General features: G+C 41.3%; 1 protein-coding gene across 5 annotated transcripts in view; it reads left to right on the top strand.

Annotated features, from left to right (window-relative positions):
- The window catches only part of LOC138763152 (E3 SUMO-protein ligase ZBED1-like), a 212538-nt gene extending 196201 nt beyond the window's left edge, over positions 1 to 16337 (top strand). For all 5 annotated transcript variants that reach the window (XR_011357352.1, XR_011357351.1, XR_011357353.1 and 2 more), the window contains 2 exons: positions 15265 to 15418; positions 15982 to 16337. The gene's annotated coding sequence lies outside the window, so the exon portion shown is untranslated. The remainder of the gene's footprint in view (positions 1 to 15264; positions 15419 to 15981) is intronic.
- Positions 16338 to 20608: the final 4271 nt, after the last annotated feature.

The following is a 20608-nucleotide window of genomic DNA, read 5'->3' as shown; positions in this document are numbered from 1 at the left end:
ATGAAGTACAGCTGCTGGCGAGCCTTCTTCATGATTGCATCAACATGGAGGCTCCGGGAGAGATCTTCAGAGATGTTGACACCCAGAAACTTAAAATTCTTAAGCCTTTCCATGGCTGATCCCTTGATGAGGACTGGTTTGTGTTCTCCTGATTTCACCTTCCTGAAGTACACAATCAGCTCTTTAGTTTTGCTAACCTTGTATGCAAGGTTGTTGTGTCACCATTCAATGATCTGATTTTTCTCCCTCCTGTACGCTTCTTTATTGCCATCTGTGATTCTTCAGGCAACCATGGATTCATGGGCAAATTTATAGACATCATTTGAATTATTCCTTGCCACAGTCATAGGTATATAGTGAGTAGAGCAGTGGGCTAAGCATGCATCCTCGAGGTGCACCTGTGTTGAGGAGATAATGTTATTTCCAATTTGTTCTGACTGTGGTCACGTAATAAATCATAAAAATGTAACATATGTAGCGGCAGCTACACCTGCTCCTGTAAGAACACACAACTAGATGGGTTGAGCTCAGTGAGCAGACTGGTTTATTGCAGGCTGCTGGGCTGTACTTATACTCCCAGCCCGGACCTGGCTGAGAACCGCGCTGGAGGGCGCGGACGTCACCCGGGCATCATGTTGTCCCCCAGCGCGGGCTTCTGAGCCCCGTGCTGAGAGGAAGGGAAAACCCCCGATGGCGCCATTTTGGCCGGCTGCCCCGCCGCGTGGCTTACAAGCGGGGGTGGTTCGCATGCCTAGTGGTGAGCCGCCACACATATATGTTATACTTCAACTTTTATCAGCCGTAAGGCAAACAAAAAGTTGCCGCGAGCATTGCCCGGAGCCCCTAACAATAAGAGAAACAGAAGCGAAAGAGAGTCTCTTCAGAGACACTGAGTGTCCATGGATTTTCCTCCAGCAGCTTCTGCAGCCGCACAGATTCCATTTCAAACCATTGGCAACCCGAACTCCAGGTCCAAACCTCTGATATGATCAGGATGCCTTCAGCCCCCAAGGCCCTTCAGGAGCCCTTCTTGACCTCAGTGTTATTAATTCAATAGAGAGAACTATTACATGTACAGAATGTTTAGATATTAATTTATTACATAGCTTTTATATAATGCAATACGGAAGATGAGTCACACATCAATTCTAGAAAACACCACAGGGCACCCCTTCCTAAGTAATCAAATTATGATCATAGTCCACAAATGGGCCTCATATCTTTCCAAAATCAACCTTGATCTCTTTAACATTAGATATAATTTTCTCCAAACTCAGGCAAGACATAACATCCTGTATATGAGTTGACGCTATGCTGTCTTTCTATCTTACCAAAATTCGTAGTGCCCTCTCAAATCCCGGTTCTGATACCTGGTTCCTATGAGCTGGTCTCCGGCAGCCCACAGCTTATGTGAGTCCTTCAACTGCTGAGCCCCTCACAGGTCCTCTCCCGCAGATACAGATCAAGACTGGACTCAACGGGTCCTCTCCCACAGAAACAGATCAAGACTGGATTCACGGGTCCTCTCCCACAGATACAGATCAAGACTGGACTCAACGGGTCCTCTCCCGCCGATACAGATCAATACTGGATAGGCTGGGACTTTTCTCCTTGAGTCACGGGGTGAACCTACAAAGGTATGTCAAATCATGAGGGGGCATGGATAAGATGAATAGCCATCATCTTTTCCTCAGGGTAGGGGATTCTCCAAACTCGTGGACAACAGTTTTCGGTGCAAGGTGTGCATATAAAGAATGACCTGTCCTGAACCCACAGCACCTCCTCATTTGTCAGGAAGATGCAGTAGCGCTTACATGTCCTAAGGATGTTGAGGAGGGCAAGGCTAGTTGGCCCTTTCTGGACAACATTTTACAGGAGTACAATTGAGAGTGTCCTGTCTGGCTGCATCATTGTGCGGTGCGATATCTGCAAAGCATCAGATTGCAAGTCAATACAGTGGATCAAGTCAAGTCAAGTTTATTGTCATCTGATTGTAAAAGTACAACCCAACAAAACAGCATTCTCCAGTCCTCAGTGGGGAACAGACAGACACACAACCAGACATAGCACACACACAGACAAACAATACAGATATGCAGGAGAAGTATTTTATCTAGACAAATAAGTAAATAAATATTGTTTTGTACATATGGGAGTCTCAGATGATTAGTGTGAGTAGCTCATTTGGTCAGTTAGCATTCTCATCCACCTATGACCTCTTACCGGTTAGCTTGTGCTCCTTCCCTGCCCTTTCCTCCCTCCTCTCCTCTCCCCCCTCCTTTTTATTCAAGTAACTGCCTGTTTTTGCTCATACTTTGACGAAGGGCATAGGCCCTAAACTTTGGTTACCCTTCACTTCCTAAGGATGCTGCATGACTTGCTGAGCTGCTCCAGCACATTTTTGTATTGCAACTCAGATAGTTATCTTGGTCAACATGAATGAGTTGGGCTGAAGGGCCTAATTGGGACAGATTTGTTCCACCTGGATGGAAAGAATTACCTGCTAGTTATTGACTATCTATTGAACTATCCTGAGATGGTGCTGCTTCCCAACATGTCTGCTGCCTGCATGATCAGATACATGAGGTCATTCTTTGCAAGACAAGGAATTACTCAAATTGTCTACAGTGGCAATGGATCATGATACAGTTGTAGAGAATTCCAGACCTTTACAGAAGAGTATGATTTTTGACATGTGACTTCAAGTCTTCGGTATCCTCAGTAAAACTGTAAACCAGAGAAAGGAATTCACATAGTTAAACAGATGCTCAAGAAAGCAGAAGACAATGGCTCAGATCCTTATTTAGCTCTGTGAATTACTAAGCTTCACCATTTGAACATGGCATATCACCCGCTGAGCTCCTGATGGGATGTAGTCTATCCACCGCACTTCCCTACTCTGCAGACCCAAACAAGAAAAGAGATGTCAAATGGAAACAAAAGCATCTGCAAGGGAGACAAAAAGCAAACTGTGACAAGTCAGCCAGAAGCTTAGGGCCACTGGCACAACACAACACAGTGAGACTCAGAGATTCTAACACCTGGGAGAAGAAGGCCACTGTTCTGGAGGAAGTAAATCCAAGATCCTACACTGTCAGAACAGAGTATGGTCAAATACTGAGGAGGAATCAAAAGAGCCTGCTGAAAATGCAAATGAGCTGCAAGAACAGACAAATGCAGAAGATCCAGCCTGCACGGCAACCGAGGAAACACCACCAGTCCTAGACAGTAGTGGGCTAGCGGAGCTGACACATACACCAGCGTTCAGAAGTTCAACACGCATTATTAAAACACCTGACAGGCTGAATCTCTAAAAGAAAAAGAACCACTCACTTAAAAAGTTTGTGCTGTTATTGTTTGTGTTTATGTTTGTTTTAACTTTAAATTGAAATGAATACCATGTAATGTTGCTAGATTTAACATCTTAAGGAAAGAGGATATGGTGATTGGAAGTTGATGATCCTACTGACCACTAGAGGGCATCAGAGACAAATGTTCCACCTCAGGTTAGGTGCACAAAATGGATGTGTCCCAAAAAGTCATAAGTTGTTAATAAAATATTATTAATACAAAAGAACCCAAGTTTCTTTATTACAATAAAATAAACATGACACAAAGGTTAAATCTCTCTTTCTCTCTCTCTCTCTCTCTCTCTCTCTCTCTCTCTCTCTCCATCTCCACAAGATCCTGCCTGACCTGCTGAGTTTTTCCATCTCTCTCTGTTTGCCTCCCATGTGTCTGTTTCTATGCAGCAGATCCAATAGATTTTCTCAATCCTCAGGGGGGCCGAAGCCTTTTAATTTCTACCATGTCCTTCCCAACTCAGATGACCTTGCCAGGATGCACACAGCTCCTCAAATTCAAATCAAGTCTCAGTTGGGTTGTTACACAGAACCCAACTTACAGAGAGACATTTGCCTGGCTTCATGTCATGAGGAGTCAACAAGAAGAAATATGGAATTATTGATTTTATTGCATTATCTGCATGTTTAATGACTTTAGCAGAGGAGAAATAGTTCATAGAAGTTAACCCTAAAAATATTGAATTAATTTTGGATATGAGGACTCTAATGTGCAAACTATATATTTTTATTATTTTATTTTCATTTTCAAAGTTATTTTAAACAATTATACAGAACACAAAACACCCTACCCTTCCTAAATAAACCCAATTAAAGGGAAAAAAAGTCAGGCCATGCAGTGAAACAGATAGAAACACAGTGTTATATCCTTCAAAGAGGCCTTCTGGCTAACCAGAAATTATTACATCCCTATGGTGGCATCAGTGAAGTGCCTATATATTCTAGATAAGGCTGCCAAATTTTCAGAAAGATGCCTTTTCTAAGACTATATGTGATCTTTTCAAGAGGAATACAACTGTTCATTTCCAAAGACCATCTATCAATGAGGAGAGGGGAATCTGATATCCTTGTCACTGCTATACATTTACTGGCCACACAGAAAGCGATTTCCATAAATTTAATTTGGGAATTGATTAAAGATCTACTGACACCTTATGAAATTCCCCAATAATCAAAGCTCAGGATCTAATGGGATGATGATTCCTGTGATCTTGATCAAGGTGTCACAGAGGTTGTACCAAAAGGGCCTCACCTTCGTACAAAGCCAGGTTGGCACAAATCTGGAGTGAGATGGGAATCAGATCTGAACATAACAATTGATGAACAGCTCTGGTCAGAATTATGTCAAGGCAGTTTGTCAGCTACCATTAATGCCTGATACAGACTGCTTCACTATAAATTCCTCTATCAACTATACCACCCCACAGAAACTACATAGATCTAAACCTGAATTGTCAGAAATGTGCTTCAGATGTTGGTTCCTACCCACACTCTATCTGGCTTTGTATAAAGGTGAGGCCCTGTTGGTACGGCCAATGTGCAAACTATTACAGAGTACCTGAAGCATGCTTAATTTTTTCCCCCAAAAATAAACATTATTCATTATGAGCAAAAGGAAACTGTGCAGTCTTTTTGCATCCCTAGTGTCATAATCAGTAATGTTCCATCACTGTACATTGTTACATTTATTCACTAATTGACACCACTACTGTGGCCCCTTGTAGTTATTCCCATCTCTGTTGTTTGAGGGGCTTCCCCTCCAGTCTCAGCCCCACAGTGCTGGTGACAGACAGACCCTAGAGCAGCCATCTTCAACAAAGACCATAGGACTGCCTGGGGGCCACAGAACATTTCAGTAAAAGCCCTGTTTTCTTTTCACCTCACATAATTTAAAAAAAATGTTTTTAATGTAGTCAGTAGGAGAGAAGAATGGAAGAAACCACCTAAACTTGACTACTTCACAGGGAAGGGACCCCATAAACTTTGAGCAGAGACCTAGGGGAGGCCATAGGCAAACAAAAAAGGTTGAGAATGGCTGTTCTAGATCATAAAACCAGAGACTTTGGCCATTCCCCACAAAGCCCTCGCGTTGGCTGCGCCAAGCCTCAGTACCTCCCCAGCACAAATTCCTGCAGCCTGGAATGTGCCAGTCAGCAGCATCCCCTTACTGTTAGATGCCTCCTGGTAATTGAAGATCTCAGCTGTGCTTTTGAGTTGACCGAGACACAGTCAAGCCTTGACTGTGTCTTCGATCAACCTGTAAATCAGGGTGATTTTTCATTGTCCTGTGAAGCCGATTTCCCTGAGTTAGAGTGCAGGATTTCTCCATGGAGGTTTGTAGGGGTGGTTTGATGTGAGCTCTGGGGAAGCCACAGATGCAGCATTGCTAATCCTCCATGCAAATCTTTCTAATGATGCTTGTTTAAAGATGTCAGAAGACAATGAAGCTTCCAGGTGCAGAATAACTTAGTCTTTCAAAAACCAGAATGATCTCTTATTAAAATATATAAAATTCAATTAATTATTAACAACAAAACCCAATAATTCCCAATTTAATTAACCTTTTCCATATTATCTCGAAGTGCAACACCATCTAGTTGTGAGGGATATTGTGTAACCATCTAGAGAAAATTGAATCACTCATTCAATTAAAGGGCAAAAAACAAGCTGAGGAGGGTTGAATAGTAAATGAGATGAAGGATACAGAAGATTTATTTCTTGACAAAATAGCAAATTATTTCTTCACTGATACAACAGTGGCAGTCGGACATCAAGGGCAAGACACACATAAATCAGCAGGTCATGTTGAAGCTTTTGGGTTTTCGTTTGCTCTTTGCATCGACTCTTCAGACTGGGTCCAACAAGCTGCCTCAGGGAAATCTGAGCCATTGTGTGATACCCTGGACCATCTGAAATAAGTGAGTAAAAGCTCACACAAGTCATGCCGAAACTGGCATCATCTCCATCCCCACTATTCGCCTGTCCTGCGAAGATGTTTCTGGCTCCAATCTCGTCTGTGCTCCTTGCATGGTTTCTTTATCTCCACACCCCAAGCATGTCTGTCTAGTTGTGAGCTTCCTCATGTTGCTGGAGGCTCTGACATCCCCCGACATGACATCCTCTGAATAGTTGGTCGTGGCCACATTACCTCCAGCCTCCCATTAGCCTCCCTCCACTACAGTTTGCTGACTGTCATGACGTACGCCTGGCAAAGGCCATCTCCCTGTCCCTGCACTCTGTCCAGGAACATCTGGATAACAATGTCTGACTCATTCTTATTGACTACTGTTCTGCCTTCAACACTATAGTCCCAAACTCATTTCCAGGCTTTGAGACACAGGTCTTAGCAGCCCTCTGCAAATGGATCCTTGACCTTCCAACCTACAGACAGGAAGCAGTGAGGGCTGATAACCACACCTCCTCCTTGATAACCCTGAGCAATGGTGCCCTGCTTAGCCCTGACCTACATGATCTGTCTCTCTGCAGAATCCCAACTCTGCAGCCACACAGTGCCCCAACTCCCTCTACAACTTGCAGATGGCACTGCCATCGAAAGCCAGATGTCACACAATGATGAGGCGGAAGACAGGTAGGAAAGAGAGAGATTCTGGTGACATGGTGTCAGGACAGCATTCTCTCCCTCAATGTCATCAGAACGAAGAAGCTGGTAATTGACAGAGCCAGATGGGAGTGCAGGTTCAAGCAGACAGGTTTCATTTTTTGGAGTAAAAATCATCAAAAATCTGTTCTGGTTCAACCAAGGTAGTTACAACCTAGAAAGTCCACCAAAGATTCCAGTTCCTTAGAAGCCTGAGGAAATTTAGCATGTCCTTGAAGTCCCTCACCAACTTTTACAGGTGCCAGAGAAAGTATCCTATCTGGGTACATCACAGCTTAGGCGGGAACTGCTCTGTCCAAGACCACAAGAAATCACAGTTCAGGTTTTCACACATACACACCACCATTTCCCCCCCCCCCCACCACCCACCTCCCCACCCACCTCCCCATCCATTGACCAACTATACTTCTCACTATCTTGGGAAAGCTGCCAATATACTAAAGGGCACATCCCACCTGGACACACTCTCTTCTGCACATCGCCCTCCCGTTAGCATGAGCTTGGAAACATGAAGCTTGAGAATCAAAGACAGTTTTCCTCCTGTCTAAATTCTTAGGATATGCTTCCCATGACAAGATAGAATGCCAGATGAGGGGTTCCTCCAATACCACGTACCCACCATGTCACCCCCAAATGATGAGATTACCCTAATCCTTTTTACTTAACAGTTAAGTTCCCCCCTCTTCAGATCTCAGTGAGTTTGGTTCCAGAGAAACTCCCCTCATCCCCAAAGTACTTAGCATGTTTATTCCATGTTGAGTTTGCATGCCTCTTATCATGTGAGCTCTTCAAACTTCAAGCTTTCATTGTCTAATAGCTCAACACCTTCGTGTATTTGTCCCAAGGTGTGCTTCCTCCCCTCAAAAGCCTGAGTGTGATTGTCATTCAGTGGGTGTTTCATGATCTCCAAACCCTCAGTGTGTCTCTGCCATGGGGAGATTCCTCAACTTCAAGTCTTCCTGGTCCCTTCCCTATGTTGAGCCTTGTCATCTCCAACCCCCCTCATCGATCAGTTCCATGGTATGTTTTCTCATTACCAAACCACCCCCCAAACTCCCTCACCCAGTCTCTTGCGAGTTCCTTTAGTTCTTTTCTCATGACCCTTCTGTCGCAAGTTTCCTCACTGACAGTTTTTGAGTCTGTCGGCCCCTTTGATGTGTGTTTCCACATCTCCAAACATTCGTACCAAGATTGCGAGAAAGTCTTCAACATTGGTTGAAAACATTCATGGCTAAGCACAGGAACAGGCTAGGTTATACTGCAGGTAATTGGACAGAAATTTCAAAGAACCTGCAGGGGCCCAATGGGTCAGATTGTTACTGATTCTTGAAGCATTTTCAGCAACTATTTTGAGGGGGGGGGGGGTTAGTTCATCTTGCATTGGTAATATTTTCCCACCAGCGAATCAACCACAAGAGACTTATTTATATCAATGTGACACAAAAAGGATAATATCCATTTGACATGAAGTACTTTCACACTGTAATTTTTATAAAATAAGTATATATAGATATATATTAATATATCACAGGATATTAATTTATTGATGGCACATCCAAGAAATGCATGAGTAATGTCACCTCATACTGTTACAAATAGTTTTCCTGACTGCACTCGCTGAGGTTTGAACTATTTTTATATGTGAGAGGTTTTGAAATGTTCAGGGGCTAATGAAGACATGTCTTAAAGGCAAGTTGTTTTTACAAAAATGTAATTTAAAGAGAATATTTTAAATCCAACATTTTTCCAAGCTCATGTACTCACATCCAGCAGAATGATCAGTGCAATCAATGCCTTTAACTACACTGTAATGTTGAAACAAATCCAATGTATAATTACAGCTCATGGTCTGATTAGTTTTTCAGTACATTGCACTTGGTATAAAGAAAATGAACTCAAAAATGCATGCCATCAAGTGACTGAAAACTGAATTATGATTTTTGGCCCATTCCTGTTGCTTAGCTGGAGTCAAACAAGAAAGTCTACAGATGCTGGGGTCGAGAGCAATGCACAATCGTGCTGGAGAAACTCAGCAGCTCACGCTGCATCCATTGGAAGTAAAGGGTAACCAATATTTCAGGCCTGGACTCTTCGTCAGATATAAGCAAAAATATGCCAGTGCCTGAATACAAAAGTGGGGGGGGGGGGGGGGCGCAGGAGGAGGAGAGGAGAGGAATGGAGAGGAGTGAGCAAGGGGAAGGGGAAGGAGCACAGGCTAATAGATAAGAGGTCATACGTGGATACAGGTGGGAGGGTAGAAGAGAAAAAAAGCTGAGAAGTGATGGAGAGGAGGTATCTCTCTGAAAGGGGAAGGAAGGGAAGGGGTGGGGAGCTGGTGACAGAGGGATAGGGAAAGAGAGGGTTAACATAAATGGGAGACGTTGATGTTAATGCCAACTGGTTGGAGAGTGACCAGAATGAATAGCAGCTCTTTTGGCTTTTTTGCTTGCTTGGCATTCTTGGTTTGGGACGTGGGAGTCTGGCCTTCAGTGTTGTGCTGAAGGTTTCTTTGAGGGGGAGGTTAACAGTTTCAGTGTACTCCATGCAGGCAGAGAAAAGCACATTGTGCACATAATGAACAAATGAGCATTAAATGGCTTTCCATTCAATACATTTTTGCATTTTGGGGTGATTATTGAAACTTGTTGCTGTACAACAGGATAACACAGTAGGATGCGATACGATAAATAGATCACAAACTGTGATTGGATAATTACACATATGTAATTGGCAATGATAACATATTATAGAACCATATGACAGTAAAATATAATTCAGTAATACAAATAAAGTACAATTTAATGCAGCAATTATTACTGTAATATTTCTATAATGTATCAGAATCAAATCTTCAACAGCATAGTATTCAGGCAGCAAGATTCTGAAGGGGCTTCACAAGTGGAGAACTTGAGATGAAAGCTACATCAGAGGGATGAATTTTAAGGCAGAAAAGATGATTGATGAAGGAGCAAGTCCCCATTGCCAACAATGGCAATGAGGTCTGTAGCACCTCTGTCAGAGACACCCACAGCTTTTCAGGGAGGAAGATTTTTGTGACATGGCATTGTTACATAACTTTGAGTTAAAAGAATAGGGTCACCATGTGAATTAAGAACATGGTTAATGTCATTAGATATGGGGATAGTGCCGGAGGATTGGCGCATTGCGCATGTGGTTCCGTTATTTAAAAAGGGTTCAAGGAGGAAGCCTGGCAACTATCGGCCTGTAAGTTTGACGTCTGTGGTAGGTAAATTAATGGAGAAAATTCTTAGAGATAGTACTTATAAACATCTGGATAGACAGGGTCTGATCAGGAGCACTCAACATGGATTTGTGGGAGGAAGGTCATGTTTGACCAATCTGATTGAATTTTTTTAAGAGGTGACTAGGAATGTGGATGAGGGTAGCGCAGTGGATGTTGTCTATATGGATTTCAGTAAGGCCTTCGATAAGGTACCACATGGAAGGTTAGTTAGGAAGGTGCAGTCTTTAGGTATAAATTTTGAGATAGTCAAATGGATTGAACATTGGCTGAAAGGGAGAGGCCAGAGAGTGGTAGTGGATAATTGTCTGTCAGGTTGGAGGCCGGTGACCAGTGGTGTGCCTCAAGGATCTGTATTGGGCCCATTGTTGTTCATTATTTACATTAATGATCTAGATGATGGAGTGGTGAATGGATTAGTAAATATGCAGACGATACTAAGATAGGTGGAATAGTGGATAATGAAGAAGGTTTTCAAGGATTGCAGAGGGATTTGGGCTGCTTAGAAAAGTGGGCTGAAAAATGGCAGATGGAATTTAATGCTGATAAGTGTGAGGTGCTTCATTTTGGTAAGAAGAATCAGAATAGGACATAGGTGGTAAATGGGAGAGCATTGATGAATACAGAAGAGCAGAAAGATTTAGGAGTAACGGTACATCGTTCCCTGAAGGTAGAAACTCACGTGAATAGGGTGGTGAAGAAGTCTTTTAGTATGCTGGCCTTTATCAATCATTGCATGGAATATAGGAGTTGGGAGGTGATGTTGAGATTGTATAAGACGTTGGTGCGGCCTAATTTGGAGTTCTGTGTGCAGTTCTGGTCGCCTAATTATAGGAAGGATATAAACAGAGTGGAGAGAGTGCAGAGAAGGTTTACCAGAATGTTACCTGGGTAACGTCGAGGTACTCGAGATGGCAGAGGTTGACAGCATCGAGTCCACGCTGCTGAAGATCCAGCTGCGCTGGATGGGTCACGTCTCCAGAATGGAGGACCATCGCCTTCCCAAGATCGTATTATATGGCGAGCTCTCCACTGGCCACCGTGACAGAGGTGCACCAAAGAAAAGGTACAAGGACTGCCTAAAGAAATCTCTTGGTGCCTGCCACATTGACCACCGCCAGTGGGCTGATAACGCCTCAAACCGTGCATCTTGGCGCCTCACAGTTTGGCGGGCAGCAGCCTCCTTTGAAGAAGACCGCAGAGCCCACCTCACTGACAAAAGGCAAAGGAGGAAAAACCCAACACCCAACCCCAACCAACCAATTTTCCCTTGCAACCGCTGCAATCGTGTCTGCCTGTCCCGCATCGGACTGGTCAGCCACAAACGAGCCTGCAGCTGACGTGGACTTTTTACCCCCTCCATAAATCTTCGTCCGCGAAGCCAAGCCAAAGAAGAAGAAGACCTGGGTTTAAGCATTTAGAGTATAAGGAGAGATTGGACAGATTAGGTCTTTATTCTTTTGAGCGTAGAAGGTTGAGAGGGGATTTGATAGAAGTATTTAAGATTATGAAAGGGATAGACAGAGTGGATGTGGATAGACTATTTCCGTTAAGAGGAGGAAAGATTAAAACAAGAGGACATGAGTTAAGAATTAAGGGGCAGAGGTTTAGAGGTAACATGAGGGGGAACTTCTTTACTCAGAGAGAGGTAGCTGTGTGGAATGAGCTTCCGGGAGAAATAGTGGCGGTTGGAGTCAATTGTATTATTTAAGAAAAGGTTGGACAGGTATATGGATGAGAAGAAGATTAAGGGTTATGGGCATTGTGCAGGGAGGTGGGACTAGAAAGGGGTGTTTGGTTCGGTGCGGACTAGAAGGGCCTAATGGCCTGTTTCCGTGCTGTAATTGTTATGTTATGTTATGTTATGTTATGTTATTAGGAGCTGGGGTCAGTCATCTGGCCTATCAAGCCTGCTCTACCACCCAATGAGATCATGGCTGATCTGGCCACGGACTCAGCTCCACTTATCCTCCTGTTCCCCATAATCTTTAATTACACTTCTATCCAAAAATCTATCCAGCTCTTGTCTTAAATACATTTAATGAGGAATCCTCTACAACTTCCTTGGGCAGAAAATTTCACAGTTGTAACTGATCCAATTGGATGAAAAATATGATTGGGAAAAGGTAGCACATAGTATGGTGCATATGGATTTCAGTAAGGCATTTGATCAAGGTTCCCCATCCAAGGCTCATTCAGAAAGTAAGGAGGCATGGAATCCAAGGAGGCCTTACTTTGTGGATACAGTATTAGTTTGCCCAGAGAAGGCAAACGGGTGATTGTAGATAGCTCGTATTCTGTGTGGACATTGGTGACCAGTGGCGATCCACAGCTATCTGTTCTGGGACTCTTCCTCTTTGTGATTTTTATAAATGAACTGGATGAGGAAGTGTAAGTGGGGGTTGTTAAGTTTGTGGATGATACAAGGGTTAGAGGTGTTGTGGATAGTCTGGAGGTTGCCAGAGGTTACAGAGGGGCATTGATAAGATGTAGAGCTGGGCTGAGAAGCGATAGATGGCATTTAACCCAAAAAAATGTCATGGTTCATTTCAGTAGGTCAAATTTGAATGCAGAATTCATTAGTGGGAGGGCTCTTAGCAGAATGGATGAACTAAGACATCTTGGGCTCCGTGTCCATAGGACACTCAAAACTGCTGCACGCTGTTGTTAAGAAGGCATACAACGTGTTGCCCTTCATTAACCGTGGGATTGAGTTCAACGTTCCAGCTATATACGACCTTAGTTAGACCCCACTTGGAATATTTGTGTTTTCACTTCAACCACGGTGTCTACAGAATTTTGTGATTTACTGGTATTCAGTTCTGATCACCTCACTATAGGAAGGATGTAGATGCGATTGACCACCACGATTCAGCAAACCCCAAGGATGACACCACCAAAATAGGTGCAGAGGAGATATGCAAGGATTCCAGATGGATTGGAGAGCATGCCTTATGAGGATAGGTTGAGCGAACTTGGTTTTTTTTTCTCCTTGGAGAGACGGAGGATGAGTGACCTGATCGAGGTGTCTAGGACGATGAGAGACATTGATCATGTGGATGGTCAGAGGCTTTTTCCCATGACTTAAATGGCTAACGTGCAGGGGGTAGAATTTTAAGGTGTTTGGGAGTAAGTACAGGAGATATATGAGGTAGGTTTCTCACACCGAGAGTGGTGGGTGCATGGAATGTGCTGCTAGCAACAGTGGTGGAAGCAGGTACAATAGGATATTTTAAGAGACTATTAGATAGGTATATGGAGCAGAGAAAAATAGAGGGCTATGCAGTAGGGAAATTTTAATTGTTAGAGTATGTCAGCACAAGATTGTGGGCCGAAGGGCCTGCATTGTGCTGTAGATTTCTTTCTTCTTTATAGTTCATGTCACATCTTTTTATTTACAAAGTTGCTGGTTAGTTTTTGCTAAATTATTGATGAGTAACAGCCACAAGTTTATTCCTATTGATCAATTCCATTATTTTTAAATGAGGTTGAAATTACAATGTACTGAGCATTGAGTCAGTTGGTTTTCACTCCTGATTTATTATAGAAAAGGTAAAAATAGATCTAAATTTTCAATGTCTATTTTCTGCAGATGATTATCCCTGATACTCATGAAAGTGAATTGAATTAAATGCAATTAATTAATTAATGCAAATTGAATTAATAAAGGTTTATATATAGTAACTGCACTGATTTTGTTCAGCCTATAAATTTTAATTTGGAATGAGAAGTGAAAGTGAATGTAACATCCATTTTGATCAGATTCTGGCAATGTATAAAGCATTCTACTAGGTTGGAATCAATGTGTGCCTTCACATTATTGTTGGTGCGACTGGGGTCGATTGACAGGAATTGGTGGGAATTACATTCAATTTTAATTTTTTGAACTTAGACATACATCAGAGTAACATGCCCTTCCAGCCCATGAGCTCATGCTGCCCAAATACCCCAATTAATGGGAAGAAACTGGAGCACCTGGAGGAAACCCACACAGACACGGGTTTAAGGTACAAACTCCTTATGGACAGCATCGGATTTGAACTTGGGTCATGAGTGCTGTAATATCATTGAGCTAACTGTTATGCCATCCGTGCTGCCATTTCAGATTGTGTCACACAAGACTGCAACCTTGTCTGACTTTCTGTCAAAATGGAACAGAATTTGTCATTTACAAGCTCTCAGTAAGAGGTTTGCCAGTTGACAGATAGTTGGAAGGCATTTGTTTTTAAGTTTTCAAGATGTCAATGTGCATGCCTGCTAAACAAAAATGCCAGAAAATCTCTTGAATATCAAAGGAACTGCAGGCACTCAATATCTAACTTAAAAACAGAGAATGACTCAACGCATTAGACTGCATCTGTGACTAAAGAATCAGTTAATATTATAGATCCAAGATCCTTGTCGGAGTTGTTGAAAAGAAGCAGGGTTGGTCTGGGAGGGCGGAGGCTAAGAATATCTTTGATTGGGTTCCAAATGGATAATGTGTCATTTAGAAGCAAATTGTGCATCTTTGTATTGTTGCTAATAATGCTGTAGGATGTGACTGATAAACAGGGAAAAGCTGAGCTGATATCACAGGTGAGTGACTAGCAGAAATGGCCAGTCTGATACACAGGAGAGAACAAATTAAAATTGGAGAATTCAATACTGAAGATTTCTTTAATTCCATCAGATACTATTTATTGTCATGTAATAAAACAGAAATGTAATATTACACAACATTACATGAAATCCTTGGAACTGGATGGTGCTAATGTACTCAGATTATAGGCACCCATCTTTACCAGTCCTTGACAGTTAAGTAAACCCACTGCCAGGTTTTCCACATTATTTGAATGTAATTAGTGCTTTACATATATAAAACATCCACAGATGTTTTATGTTCTGTGTTGGCAGGTACTTTAACCAAACACTTACCAACATTTCATCTCATGTCAGCTATAAATTTAAAGCTGCCCATATATATTTTGATCCTGAAGTTTGATCCCATTTTTCTCAACGCAATGTTTCTTCTTCTTTAGGAACAGAAGCTGTGTTCTTACACCTGCCTGGAGATCTAACATCATGTGGGCCTGATCCACTATGTGTGCCCTCTAGCATGACAGAGTGACTTCTATGTACCTGAATTGAAGGATGCTGACATGAAGCAGACAGAAGAAGAGGCGGACAATGCTGGTATGGATGTCTCGGGTAAATTACAAATGACAGACACTGTGTTTTGGTAAAAGTGAAAAGTGTGTCAGTTCAGTGCACAGTTTTGAACTGATGCTAATTTCCAATGGTTGAACCTTCATGGCAGTTTTATGAGGACTCCACAAACCCCACCCATGTTTGGCGTAAAGTGACTGAAGACACAGCACAGGAACACACGGGTTCCTGTACCCAACACACGTAGGACAGGTGGCATTAGCCAAGCCTGGACACATGCACTGATCTCCCTCAATTCCTGTCCTGTTTAGCCTCATGTTCTCCTTCTATTCCTCTTTGAGACCAAGAAAGATGCCTGTGATCCAATTTTACTTTCTCCTGCTGCCTCTTATAAGATGCCCAGTGAGATCATGCCCAACAAAATATATTCTCTGTAGGAGAATTTCCAAAATAAATGCCAGCTTGGCTGCAGCAATCAAGAATTTGGTTTTGTCTCTCCATTGTACTTACGTACATCTCATCATCACACTGTGTGGATATTGTCTTAGCAATGTTATCTCATATGTTTCAAATGTTCTGTTAAACCACAGATGCTGATGGGACAGTATCGATGAGTGTGCGAGACAGAGCCTCAAAGTCATCAGTAAAGGCATCTTCAACCGGGTTGCTGTTGGAAGAATCATAAGGTCAAGTTCTGTCCATCAGCATGCAGCGAATCTGCCCTACAGCAGTTCCCAAGTTGGTTCCAAACACCACCCCGCCACTTCAGAGAAAGGTGAAGAAGAAAATATGCCAATGCTGGGGTCTACTGCTGGAGAAACTCAGCAGGTCACGCACCATCTACTGTATAGGAAGTAAAAGGCCAATTTTTAAAAATCTTTTATTTATTATATCACGATGCATATATTGAAACATACAATTAATGAATAAAACTTAAAAACAATTTAAAAAATACATACATGATATTTTCAATAAGTTAACCCCTTACAACCCACTAACCTATGCCATAGAAAAAAGAAGAAAAGAAAGATAAAGAAGAGGAGATTAACCATAACAACAGAATTCATCATTTAATTACCATGGATGGGAGTAACACCTTTACTGTGTAGCCAGGAGGTTCAAAACCTCAACCCCATATAATCCAAATATGGGCTCCAAGTTTTACGATAAAAAAAATGATCATGAAAATTATGTATTATCTTCTCCAATGGAATACAAGACCTCAACTCCATATGCCATCTCTGAATACTCAAATCAGTCTCATTTTTCCAATCAATTGCCAGATATTTTCTAGCTACAGCTAATGCCATTCTCAAAAATGTAATTTGAAATCTATTTAATCTTCGTTCTAAATTCAACTTCTTAATATTACCCAACAAAAATACTAAAGTATTTAATGAAAATTTCACTTTCAAAATAACTTCCAAAAGTTCCTTAAGTCTATTCCAAAAAGGAATAGCCAAGTAGAATGTAAAAAAAATAACCTACTTCTTGAATAATTTTTCTGGAGTTAAATATAATTGATGAATAAAATTATAATGAACTAATCGATTCCTTACATTTACAATTTTAGACATACTATCCCTACATAAATTCATCCAGTCATATATATAGATATAATATATATATATATAGAGAGAGAGAGAGAGAGAGAGAGAGAGAGAGAGATATCTATATATATATATCTATATATAGATATATATATAGATATATATAGATATATATCTATATATAGATCTCTCTCTCTCTCTCTCTCTCCCTCTCTATCTCTCTCTCTCTCTCTCTCTATATATATATATATATATATATGTATAGATATATTGAAAAGAGGGTTGGTGCGAGAATGCAGCCTTGCTTCATGCCATTGTTAATGGAGAAGGGTTCAGAGAGCTCATTGCAGTATCTGACCCGACCTTGTTCGTTTTCGTGCAGTTGGATAAACATGTTGAGGAACTTTGGGGGGCATCCGAGGCCCTCTAGTATTTGCCAAAGCCCTTTCCTGGTCACGGTGTCGAAGGCTTTGGTAGGTCAACAAAGGTGATGTAGAGTCCTTTGTTTAGTTCTCTGCACTTTTCTTGGAGCTGTCTGAGGGCAAAGACCATGTCAGTAGTTCCTCTGTTTGCGCGAAAGCCGCACTGTGATTCTGGGAGAACATTCTCGGCGACACTAGGTATTATTCAGCATGATGCTGAACCAAGCCATGAAAGACCTCAACAATGAAGATGCTGTTTACATCTGGTACTGCACGGATGGCAGTCTCTTCAATCTGAGGCACCTGCAAGCTCACACCAAGACACAAGAGCAACTTGTCCGTGAACTACTCTTTGCAGACGATGCTGCTTTAGTTGCCCATTCAGAGCCAGCTCTTCAGCACTTGACGTCCTGTTTTGTGGAAACTGGCAAAATGTTTGGCCTGGAAGTCAGCCTGAAGAAAACTGAAGTTCTCCATCAGCCAGCTCCCCACCATGACTACCAGCCCCCCCCCCCCCACATCTCCATCGGGCACACAAAACTCAAAACGGTCAACCAGTTTACCTATCTCGGCTGCACCATTTCATCAGATGCAAGGATCAACAACGAGATAGACAACAGACTCGCCAAGGCAAATAGCTCCTTTGGAAGACTACATAAAAGAGTCTGGAAAAACAACCAACTGAAAAACCTCACAAAGATTAGCGTATACAGAGCCGTTGTCATACCCACACTCCTGTTCGACTCCGAATCATGGGTCCTCTACTGGCATCACCTACGGCTCCTATAACGCTTCCACCAGCGTTGTCTCTGCTCCATCCTCAACATTCATTGGAGTGACTTCATCCCTAACATCGAAGTACTCGAGATGGCAGAGGCCGACAGCATCGAATCCACGCTGCTGAAGATCCAACTGCGCTGGGTAAGTCACATCTCCAGAATGGAGGACCATCGCCTTCCCAAGATTGTGTTCTATGGCGAGCTCTCCACTGGCCACCGTGATAGAGGTGCACCAAAGAAGAGGTACAAGGACTGCCTAAAGAAATCTCTTGGTGCCTGCCACATTGACCACTGCCAGTGGGCTGATATCGCCTCAAACCGTCCATCTTGGCGCCTCACAGTTCGGCGGGTAGCAACCTCCTTTGAAGAAGACCGCAGAGCCCATCTCACTGACAAAAAAAAGGAGGAAAAACCCAACACCAGACCCCAACCAACCAATTTTCCCCTGCAACCGCTACAACTGTGTCTGCCTGTCCCGCATCGGACTTGTCAGCCACAAACGAGCCTGCAGCTGACGTGGACATTTACCCCTCCATAAATTTTCGTCCGCGAAGCCAAGCCAAAGAAAGAAAAAGAAAGAAAAGATATATATATATATATATATATATATACACCTAAATCTTTCTCCATTTTCAATTTATGAATATTCAACTTAAGTATTTTATTCTGTAATAAAGCATACATCTCAGATATAAATCCCTTCTTTCCACCCTCAGTAAGTAAAATTTCAAACTTAGATTGTCTAGGTAACTGTAAAGTATGTCCAAAATTATCCAACAGTAAAGCTTTAATTTGATAATAAGAAAAAAGAGTATTTGAAGATATATCATATTTCTCTTTCATTCTTTGAAAAGAAATAAAATATCCTGCTTCATAACAATCTTCCACCAATTTAATACCCTTTTGATCCCATAACTTCAAAAGCTGATTATTAAGTGTAAAGGGGAAAAGCTCACTTTGATACAAAAGAGTTTTACCTGAAATCTTGCTATGAGTACCTATGGCTTCATTTTTTTAATACCATAGATTCATTAAGTGTTTCAAAACAGGTCAATTATAATTACTCAATAATTTAGGATTCCATCTATAAATAAACAGATCCATCCTCTTCTCACCAATTTGAGATAATTCAATATTAGCCCTTATCAAAGGTCTGTCCATTTCAAACATCCTGTTAATAAATTTCAATTGTGCCACATCATAATAATTTTGAAAGTTGGGGAGTTGCAAACCTTCTAATTCATATTTCCAAGTTAATTTCTGAAATGATACCCTTACCATTTTATCCTTCCATAAAAAATTCCTCACCAAAGCATTTAAATCCTTAAATTTTTTTGGAGGAATCTTACAAGGAATAGATTGAAATAAATACTGAATTTGAGGAAAAAAATCTTCATTTTCCTATTCCTATTAATGTAATCGGTAAATCTTTCCATCAATTCAAATTATGTTTAATTTTAGACATTAACAGTAAATAATGTAATTCATACAAATGACTATAATTACTATCTACCTTAACACCTAAGTACTTAATCTGATTCCACCATTTGAATTTCACAATATGCTTACAAGAAGAATAATCCGTTTCGGCTAATGACATAATCTCACTCTTCCCAATTGATTTTATAACCTGATATCTCACCATACTTTTCCAATCTGAAATGTAGACACTTCAAAGAATTCTGAGGTTCCGTTAAATATATTAAAATATCATCTGCAAATAAATTAATTTTAAATTCATCAGATTTCATCTTAATACCTTTAATATTATTATCTTGTCTAATCATCTGAGCCAAAGGTTCGATAACTAATGCAAATAGAGCTGGTAACAAAGGATGGCCTTTTCTAGTCGACCTAGTCAACGAAAAAGGTAAAGATTACTGTCCATTTGTCGCAACTCTAGCAGTAGGACTTCTATATAAAGCCTTAATCCAACCAATAAAAATTGGGCCAAATTTAAATTTCTCTAAAACTTTAAATAAAAAACTCCACTCTACCCTATCAAAGGCCTTTTCTGCATTCATCAAAATAACCATTAGTAGGTTGGATCCCTCCCGAGAAGTATTAATCAAAGAAATCAACTTTACAATATTATCTGCCAAACAAAAATTTTTTAAAAAACCCACCTGATCTAAATGAATCAAATCTGGTAAATATTAGCCAATCTATTAGCTGGAACCTTCGTTACAACTTTATAATTAACATTCAAAAACAAAATTGGTCTATAAAACCCAGCTTTCAATGCGTCCCTATCTTTCTTAAGAATAACTGTAATAATTGCTTGAGGAAAAAGCGACCAGAAAAGAATGAACCTCCATCACTTGCTTCAATACTTCCATCAATAATGGAATTAATAAATCTTGAAATTTTTTATAAAGTTCAGATGTAAAACCATCATTCCCTGGAGATTTCCCATTTGGCATGTACCGGAGTGCATCTAATACACCTTTAGCAGTAAAAGGAGTG

This window comes from Narcine bancroftii, chromosome 5 (assembly GCF_036971445.1).
Source record: "Narcine bancroftii isolate sNarBan1 chromosome 5, sNarBan1.hap1, whole genome shotgun sequence".
Lineage (NCBI taxonomy): Eukaryota > Metazoa > Chordata > Chondrichthyes > Torpediniformes > Narcinidae > Narcine > Narcine bancroftii.
Note: the sequence above shows the minus strand (reverse complement) of the source record. Positions and strands in the feature narration are given on the sequence as shown.